Source organism: Agelaius phoeniceus, chromosome 14 (assembly GCF_051311805.1).
Source record: "Agelaius phoeniceus isolate bAgePho1 chromosome 14, bAgePho1.hap1, whole genome shotgun sequence".
NCBI classification, from domain to species: domain Eukaryota; kingdom Metazoa; phylum Chordata; class Aves; order Passeriformes; family Icteridae; genus Agelaius; species Agelaius phoeniceus.
The window spans coordinates 2,167,734-2,177,793 of NC_135278.1; positions in this window are offsets into that span (position 1 = coordinate 2,167,734).

Consider the following 10,060-nt stretch of genomic DNA (forward strand, 5'->3'; position numbering starts at 1 on the left):
CCCAGCCCCTGCTGCTCCCCTCTCCAGACACCACCTCACCCTGTCCCACCACCTTCATTCACTGCCTGAATTGATTCACCTTTCACTGACAGGGACACTGCAAAAAGCTCAGAGCGCTCCAAGTGGAACAAAGACATTAATTAATTAATTAATTGATTCATTAATTACCTTCCACTGCACTCGAGGGGATGTTCACAAAGGGGACAGCACCAGTTCAGCTTCCACAAGCACTGAGGAAGGTTTTCTTCTCTCCCAAGCTGCTGGAGATCCTCTTGTAAAACTTCTCCAAGGGAAGCTCACAGTCCAGGCTGGCCTAGATATCCACAGGTAATTAACACATCAATTAATGAGGTTCAACCAGTCCTGGTCCAGCACTGCTCATTTAACTCCACATTACAGAACCCCTTCACTTTTTCCTGCAGTTTTGGGGGATGAGTGATGAGTTTTGACAGTGGCCAGTGGCAGATGCTTGGGATCAAAAGCAAGGCCGGAGTTCTGGTACCTTCAGGATTCCCTGGCAGCTCCCAGGATCCCATGATCCAGCAGCTCCCCGAGCTGGATGCACAGCCCTGTGTTTAACAGCCCTTGAAGGAGCTGCTGTCCCTGCTCTCCTCTAATGGCTTTGGGATTATTCAGAGCATTGGCACTTCCAGCATCCTGCAGGAATGAGCTGGAAATGCTGAGTGGGAAAGGGTGAGCAACTGGAGGTAAGAATTTGGGATAAATCCAGCACCCACCCCACCCCCACTGCAGATATTCCCTCTGCAGTCCCCATCCTGCTGGGATCTCAAAGCTTTCTTCACTCCAGACTGGGAATGCTCAGAGAAACCCCAGAAAGACTTCCCCAAGCTCAGCCCAGGGATCCCTCTGGAGGCAGTGTGGATAATCTGGGTAACCCAGCATCCCATGTCCTGGCAGGGGAAGGAAAATGGACAGGGAGGAAACATTACTGGCATTTCCCACGTTGTTTCCATCCATACAAATGTTCCCATCTCCCTCTTCCCAAGGGATGTCGTCTCCTGGAGGGCATCTCCAACCACAGGAGGCACAGTTTTGCCACTAAGCTTTGTGTAAGTGCAAAGAACAATGGGGGCTGCTGAACTTGGAATATCCCACAGCTGGAAATTCCTTCCTGCACCATCCCAGCTCTGCAGCACAGCCTGACCCTCCTGGAGAATTTCTAATTATGGGTACTAATCACCATCACAGCCATGGGGAGCTGATTGGGGTCACTGCAGTCCTCAGACGTGTTCACTCCTGGCCAGGTTGTTCCAAAATACCTTAAAGTGACACTTCCACCCGGGTGCCAGCCCCTGGCATGGCACAGAATTTCATGAGGAGCTATTAAAGCAGGGACACGTTAATTAATCACCTCATGAATATTCATGATGTTTTGGTCAAGGCAGCTGGAGCTTCAGCAGGGCTGGATCTGCTGTGTCAGCATTTGCTGGTGCCAGGGAAAGCCTGGTTTGAATTCCAGCTGCTGAGGGGGTCCCACCTGAGGGATGAGAGGGATAATTCTGGATAATTCTGCATGCAGGGAGCCAGGAAGGGGCAAGGAAGAGGCAGGATGAGGGGAAGAGACAATCAGAGAATCAAGGAATGGTTTGGGATGGAAGGGACCTTAAAGCCCATTTTGTTCCAATGCTTTCCACTGTCCCAGGCGCTCCCAGCCCCAGTGTCCAACCTGGCCTTGGGCACTGCCAGGGATCCAGGGGCAGCCACAGATGCTCTGGGCACCCCCACCCTCCCAGGGAACAATTCCCAATTCCCAACATCCCATCCATCCCTGCCCTCTGGCAGGGGGAAGCCATTCCTGTGTCCTGGCACCAGCAGAGGAGGATGTGGAGAGGTCATCCTGCTCATCCTGCTCATCCTGCCAGCAGGAAGGTGAAAGGAGAGGAGGCTGCAATCTAAAAATACATCTGGGAAGGCAAAGAGCTGCCTGAGCTAAAGGACATCACAGCACAGTGGGAGCGATGGGGGCAGGAACGCAGGCTGGGAATCACAGGAAGGAGAGCCAGGTTCTCTCTCTGCCTCCCAGCAGGAGGTGGGCAAAAATACACCAATATTTAAGATCAGTATTATCAGTTTATCCCAAGAGATGTCAAATGAGGGGGGAAAGGTTGAAAATCCTGGAGGCATCTCCTACTCTGAATTCCCGAGGAGGCAAAGCAGTTGCAGGAGCCAGGCTCACCTGCTAAAGGAATTCTCAGGTGTGATGGGAGCTCCTGATCTCCTCATGTGTGGGAAATGTGAGATAATGAGGGGTCACAGCAGATCTGGTATCTGCATTGGGATTTTTCCTGCCAGCCATGCTGTACTTCATTTGTTCTGGATGTAAAACTGGGAAGCTGCTCTTTTTCCCATTTATTTTCACGTTTGTGAAACCCCAGGCATGTTGCCAAAGCCTCTGGAACATTCCCATTAATAAAAACCCTCATTATCCCAACTTTAACGATGCTCTGCCAGCTCCAGCAGCAGAAAGGGAGAACCTGATCCAAGCTGCATTTCCCCAAAACCTAAATGTCACCCTAAAGGCACAAATTCCTGCTGACTCCAGCCCTCCATAATCCCTCTTTCAGTAAATCCAATCTTTAAACCCCTTATGGAGTTGTCTGAGGAGCTTTGTCCCTGTGGCCAGATGGGCTCTGCAGCCTCCCTGGGCTGCTGCAAACAGCTCAGAGCTCCTGGGCCTTCCCTGGAAGCTGTGTCCATGCAGCACCAGGGAATCATGGAACTTGGAAAAGGACTCCAAAATCCAGTGCAGCCTTTGGGTGAGCCCCACTGTGACCGCTCAGCCGTGCTCAGGGACTGGCCAGGTCAGGTCCTTGGCCAGCCTGACTTCCCCAAGTTAGAGATGGATGATCCAGGAGGGAAGGAAACCCCCCAGCATCCCTTCAACATCTGGGACATGGGGGATCTCCCTGCAAAACACAGCCAGGATGGAGAGAGGATCCACACAGGCTCTGGGAGTGCTGGAGCACCCTGGGCTCTGGAAGGTTCCCTGCCCATGGCAGGGGGAATGGGATGGCCTTTAAGGTCCCTTCCCACCCAAACCACTCTGGAATTCTGGCACTCCCAGCTCTCAGGAAGTTGGGTTGGAAGACACCCTAAAGCTCCTCTTCCTCCCACCCCTACCATGGGAGTATTGGGGTTTATAACCCCTCCAGATGTTACTGGGGAGCTTCTCCATTCTCAGCAGACCCAGCAATATCAGAATTTCCAGCAATCCAAGGCCTGGACAAACACCTGGAGACTACCAGCCATCCTTTCACAGCCTCTGAGCTGCATGGGGAGGGGAAAAACCAGGGGGCTACAGCTGAAAAATCGGGTTTTGTAAATGTTTGAGTGAGAAGCACAGGCAAATAAAAATAAAGACTGCAGGAAAATAATAATAATAATAATAATAATAATAATAATAATAATAATAATAATAATAATAATAATAATGATAATAATAACAATAACAATAACAATAACAATAACAATAACAATAATAATATTTACAAGAGGCACTGGGAATGTTTAGGAGGAGGAATTTGAATTTGTTGTTGAATTTGTGGCTCTGCAGTGAACTGAAAGCAATGAACTCCTCAACGACTCCCTCTCAGTTACTCCCTCAGCTCAGCCACTCATTTAACAAGCTTGGAATCACATCCCCAATTATTAAAAATTCCTACCATGCCTGTGACCCCCCCCAAAATAAAATGTGATTTGCAGCTAAAATGATTCTGTCAGCACCACATCCCTTTGAACCTTTCTGGGTTACCCTGGTTCCTCCATTCCTGTCAGGTTTTCAGCCTCTCCAATGGCATTTCCCTACCCACACCCATTTCCCAACACTAATTCGTTTAGAGCAGCACTTGAACTCCAGGAAAATGATGGAAAGGCAGAGGAATAAAGGGCTCCGTGCTGCTGGATGAGTTAATTCAGGAGGCTCCACACCTCCCGTGGCTGGAATTGAAAAGCTGTCAGCAGCGAGCAGGAGCACAGCCCCGCCACCCCCAGCATCCAGAGACAACCTGAGAGACTTCAAGATGCCAGGGAAAGCTCCTGAGCTTCCCCCATCACCCACCCACAGCCCTGGGAAAGGGAAAGCACCTTGGGAAAGGGAAGGGAGGGCAAAGATTTACCAGAGGAGCAGAAATGGAGGGGATCAGCCACAGGGAGCCTCAGAACAGGAAATGATTTGTGGGTGAAATGAAAGCTCTGAGAGCAAAACAGGAAGCCTGAAGGACCTGGGTGAAGCCCTGAGCTGAGGCTGGGGCAGGAAATCCTCAGGTGCAGGAGGAGCATCAGAGCTGCAGAGGGAGAGGAGCAAAACAAAGTGAAATCACACCCCATTTCCTCTTTGTTTGGTTAAAGAGTCAAAATCGGGGTTAAATCCCCCTTCATTTCCTCTTTGTTTGGTTAAAAACAGTCAAAATCAGGGTTAAATCACCTCCATTTCCTATTTCTCTGTTAAAAAGCGTGAAATAGGGATTAAATCACCTCCATTTACTATTTCTTGGTGTTTTAACGTGTCAGTCTTTCCAGAGAGAAATGGTTCCTCCATCTCCACCCAAGAAGCACAGAACTGCAGCTCCAGGGGGAATTTGGTTGGGATTTTTCTTTCTATTTTTCTTTATCCCCCTTCTAAAATTCACCTCCCAGTGCCAAAGGCAGGAAAATCCCAGATGTCCCAACCCTCCCAGCCCTGGCACTGCCTCCTCCCGTGGGCTCTTCTTGTGTGGATGATCAGCACTAAGGGTTTGAGCAGCACAGGCTCTACTGATTTAGATCATCCCAAAAAATCAGAGAAAAGGGAAAACTGCATGGGACACTGTGGATTTTTTGGGGTTTCTTTTGCTAGGGTTGGGGTTAAATGCACAAGATGGTATTTTTTGTTTGGACTCAGATGTTTATTAGTTTTTATCCAAATTATAATTTCACACACTGTGAGTTTTACAGCACTTCACTCTAACAAACTAAAAATGGAGCCCCATCTCTCTCTCTACAAGGCCTTTCAAGGATAAACTGTCCAATTAAGAAATGACACCTAAATTATTGTTATTTTTAACCCAATAACCAACCACCCGTGCCCTGCAATGGGGACTTTTTTATCCAATTACATAAAACCACCCAAACCCATGGAGAAGAAGGTGGAGAAGAAGGAGGAGAAGAAGGTGGAGAAGAAGGAGGAGAAGAAAGTGAAGAAGGAGCAGCCTCCACCCTAAAACCTCCATCTTGTTTTATATATATATTACTATATTCTAAACCCTTAAAAATAATATTACTGTATTATTTATATATATTACTATATTCTAAACCCTTAAACCCTAAGTTTCCCACCCTGTGATCTCACATACTTCTATCCAAACTCCACACCCACAATCCCAGCTCTGTCATTCCATTTTGGAAGCTTCTCCACAGCCTCAGGTCAATGCAGTGTTCTGCTGGGGGTGAGTGCCTGTGAGCACAGAAAGTCTCAAATTCTCAGCACCCAGGGCTCCATCAGGAGCAGTGGCACTGGTGGGGACCCAGTGGCACGGCCAGGCCTGGCTGTCCCCGCTGTCCCCACTGTCCCCAGCAGGACGCCGCCATTCCAATGCAAACAGGGTGATTAATTAAACATAAAGCCTCGCTTTTCACCTCCGCTGCTCTCTGCTCACATTTTTCTGGCCTGCTGGGTTTCTTCATGCCCCAGATAACTCCGGGCGCTTCCTCTCCCTGCAGCTGCCTGCTCCTCGTTCATTTTTCATGAAGATTTCTCTTGCTCTGCTCGTGTGCTCTGAGCCTCGCTGGATTCAAGGGGAGCTCTTTGTCTTCAGCTCTCAATTTGCTTTCTTGCACACAGAGACAAACCCAGGCCCTGTGCTGGAGCTGCATCCCAGGAAAGCTGATTTCTCCCCTCTTCCCTGCTGGCAATGAGTGGAGTTTGGGATTGGAGGTGTTCCCGCTTCATTTTTGGGAGAGAAATTGGTAAAACCCATGGGACGATGCAGAAATGGCCTTTTCCAGGCTCTTCTGGGTGAAACCACCTCGCAGACAGCTCTGAAAAGCTGGGAGGGTGGAAAAGATGAAATAGATGATATTCCTTCCCAAAGCCAAACCTTTCTATGATTATGAGATCCAAGAGCTCAAGCTGGGGTAGTGCAGAGGCTCCCCCCATTAGCTCCTCCTGACATTCCCAGATTTACAAGCCCTGCAGCTCCCCTGCCCATCCCTCCAGACCCTGGATGAGGAGCAGGACTGTGGAGAAGCCACTGCTGGGGGATTCCTCACAGGCTGTGGAGCAACAGCCTGGAGGCAGCTGGAAATGGGAAATTAGGTCAGGAAGCAGCTCCCTGCCAGGAGATGGATGAGGCATGACCTGGCCTTGCTCCCATCCCATCCCTTCTCCTGGAGAGGATGGCTGGAGGCAGCAGCAGCCGAGTGGGATCTGCATGTGCAGACACTGAAAAGTGAATTTTTGCCCTCTCGTCTTTGCCACACAGGAATCACACCTGGGATTATAAAAACCTCACCAATCAACCTTTTTTTTCCTGGGTTTTGAGCTGCTTAGTGTTAGGAAATGATATAGCAGAATCAAGATTTATGGAGGATAGAAAATATTTGAGGAGAAGCCGTTTGTTCTGTTCCATACCCCATAAAATTCCAAGGCATTGTTTGTCCCCCCACCCAGTGCTTGGGGACAAAAAGTCACTCTGCAAATGAAGAGGCAAAGCTTTAAGACACACAAAGCAGCAGCTTTTTAGGTCACATGGAATTGCCCTGGGGAAGCCACAGCCTCAGGATTCCAGATGGAAAAATGGCTCCAACGGTTTAGGAAAGCTGGTTGGAGTGTTCCAAAGGATCACCCAGGAGGGCTGGAATGGCTGATCCCAGCAAGGGCAGCCTCTGCTCTGGAAGATCTCTGTGGTGTTGTGAGGTGCCCAGGATGAGGTGAGAGACGAGAATTTGACTCCATGTTCTCAGAAGACTGATTTATTATTTTATGATATTATATAATATTAAAAGAAATTATATACTAAAACTATACTAAAGAGAAAGGATACATCAGAAGGCTTCACAAGAATGAATAATAAAAACCTGTGACTGACTCCTCAGAGTCTGACACAGCTGATGGTGATTGGTCATTAATTAAAAACAATTCTCATGTTTGGATAAACAATCTCCAGACCACATTCCAGAGCAGCAAAACATGGAGAAGCTGAGTCTTCTCACCTTCCCAGGAGAAGAAAACCTGGTGAAGGGATTTTTCAGAAAATATCACAGTGAGAGATTTCATCCAGGTCTAGTCAGGAAAACAGGCTGGGCTGCCCCTGGATCCCTGACAGTGGCTGGACTTTGGGGCTTGGAGCAGCCTGGGACAGTGGAAGGTGTCCCTGCCATGGCAGGGGTGGGATGGCAGAACTCTAAAGTCCTGTCCTGGTTTGAACAGCCAGGTGTCTGCTCAGGAAGGCAGGAGCCTCCCTTGAAATGGGAAATGTAAACTCCCTCCTCTGAATTGTTATGATTTTGAAATTAAGGGGCTCTTAGGTAAAGGTATGGGAATAGGAATAACAGTTCTTTATTAGAGAAATTAAAAATACAAATGCAGTGATACAAACCAACCCTGCCAGAGTCAGACCGTGCCCTGTCCCCTGTGTGTCAGGGGGTGGCACAGCCCCATCCCATGGGGGCTCAGCCCTCCTGCAGTGCCAGCTGTGGCTCTGCTGGAGCAGGGATCCTGCACAAGGGGGGAGTTTTCCTCTGCAGCTCCAGGGCTGCTGCAGATGGGCCTGGGCTCCCTCTGGCCATGCAGGGCAGCAGAAGCTGCTCCTCTGGCAATGCCCTGGGCAAAGGCTGCTGGGCTGTGCCAGGCTCACATTGGATCCAGGTAGGAATGCTTGGCTCCTGCCCTGGGCAATGCAGCATCTCCCCATGGGATGCTGGAATTGGATCAGCCCTGCAGGGACACTCAGTGGCCATGGACAGCAGAGATCTCCTGCAGGGAGGAGTGGCTGGGGGAGAGAGAAAGAAAAAACTGCCCCAAGAACAGCAGAGAACTGCCCCAGCTCTGACAGATGGGAATTGAACACACACCCCCAATAACATCTTGCATTTCCAACCTAAGACAAGTCCCTTCCCATCCAAACCATTCCAGAATTCCATTTTCCATTCTAAAATAATCAGGCCAAGAAGGTGCTGCTTTGTTCCAGGGAAGAGCAGGAATGGGTTTTGCCTCATATCCTTTAATGGCAAATTCCCACAGGATGATTTCCCATTCCCCCAGGTTTCTTGCTTTGCAGCAGAAAGGAAGCACACCCAGGGATGCAGGGAATGTGCAGCATTTGGGATCTCCCACCCTGGAGCCCTGGGCTGATCCCCTGTACTGCCTGGAGAACCAGCCCTGGCTCCACCCCAGATGCTGGGGGGCTCTTTCACCCCAGAGCAGTCCCGGGGTGCTCTGATCTGACCCCGGGCTCCATCGACCATCCCAGGGAGCAGAGGCAGAGGGGACAGGAGGGGACAGGAGGGACTCAGCTCCTGAGGCACCGTGGGGCCCTGGGTTTTGCAGTGTGGACAATTCCAGGGCTATCCCTTCCTCTGGAAAAGCTCCTGATGCCACAGGGACCTTCCCCTTTCTGCATGAGCAGCCCTGGAGTGGATCCCGAGCCTCTGGTGGGTGACAGGGCTGCACATCCCCACCAGCCCGCATGTGCCAGGATGCGGGGATGCTCGGTGGTTTTTTGGGATGCTCCGGAGGCAGAGATCCCACTAGAGGGTGCTGGGAATCACGGAAAGGCTCTGCCTGCTCCGGGCCACCCCTGCAGCTCCTGCGGCCGCATTCCCTCCCCTGCTTCCCTCTCTCCTGATTTATGGCCCGCACAGCCAGAGCTGCCACAGCTTTAAACTGCCTTTGCTTTATGGCCCCACCTCCTCTTTTCTTCATTTTCCCCCTCGAGTAAACGCATCCAACAAACGGAGTGAGCCCGAGCGAGGGATGGGGATCACAGACTGGGATATTCCTGAATCCCTGAAAGGAGTGGGGATCACAGAGTGGGACATTCCCGAATCCCTGAGAGGGGTGGGGATCACAGACTGGGATATTCCCAAATCCCTGAGAGGGGTGGGGATCACAGACTGGGATATTCCCAAATCCCTGAGAGAGGTGGGGATCACAGAGTGGGATATTCCCAAATCCCTGAGAGGGGTGGGGATCACAGACTGGGATATTCCCAAATCCCTGAAAGGAGTGGGGATCACAGAGTGGGACATTCCCGAATCCCTGAGAGGGGTGGGGATCACAGACTGGGACATTCCTGAATCCCTGAGAGGTGGGGATCACAGACTGGGATATTCCCGAATCCCTGAGAGAGGTGGGGATCACAGACTGGGATATTCCTGAATCCCTGAAAGGAGTGGGGATCACAGAGTGGGATATTCCCAAATCCCTGAGAGAGGTGGGGATCACAGAGTGGGATATTCCCGAATCCCTGAGAGGGGTGGGGTTCACAAATTGGGATATTCCCAAATCCCTGAGAGAGGTGGGGGTCACAGACTGGGATATTCCCAAATCCCTGAGAGGGGTGGGGATCACAGAGTGGGATATTCCCAAATCCCTGAGAGAGGTGGGGATCACAGAGTGGGATATTCCTGAATCCCTGAGAGGGGTGGGGATCACAGAGTGGGATATTCCCGAATCCCTGAGAGGGGTGGGGATCACAGACTGGGATATTCCCAAATCCCTGAGCATCCAGTGAGACCTGGCACACACTGAGATCCCTTTCCCACCCCAGCAGCCTCCAGCAGAACTGAAAAATATTCATCCCCCTCTGGACCACCTGCAGGTGACCCCACAGCCATTTATGACCCTTTTTTGGGTGTTTGTGTGTCCCCACCCGGGTGTCACAGGGTTGGAACTTTGTGTGACGCACGTCCAGATGAGATAAAGGTTTGATCTGACATTTGTGACATTCACATTTTCTGGAAAAATCCCTTCGCCCAGGATTTTTCTCTGAGGCTTCTCAGCTTCCCAGGAGAAAAATCCTGGGCAAAGGGATTTTTCCAGAAAATGTGAATGTGACAGACA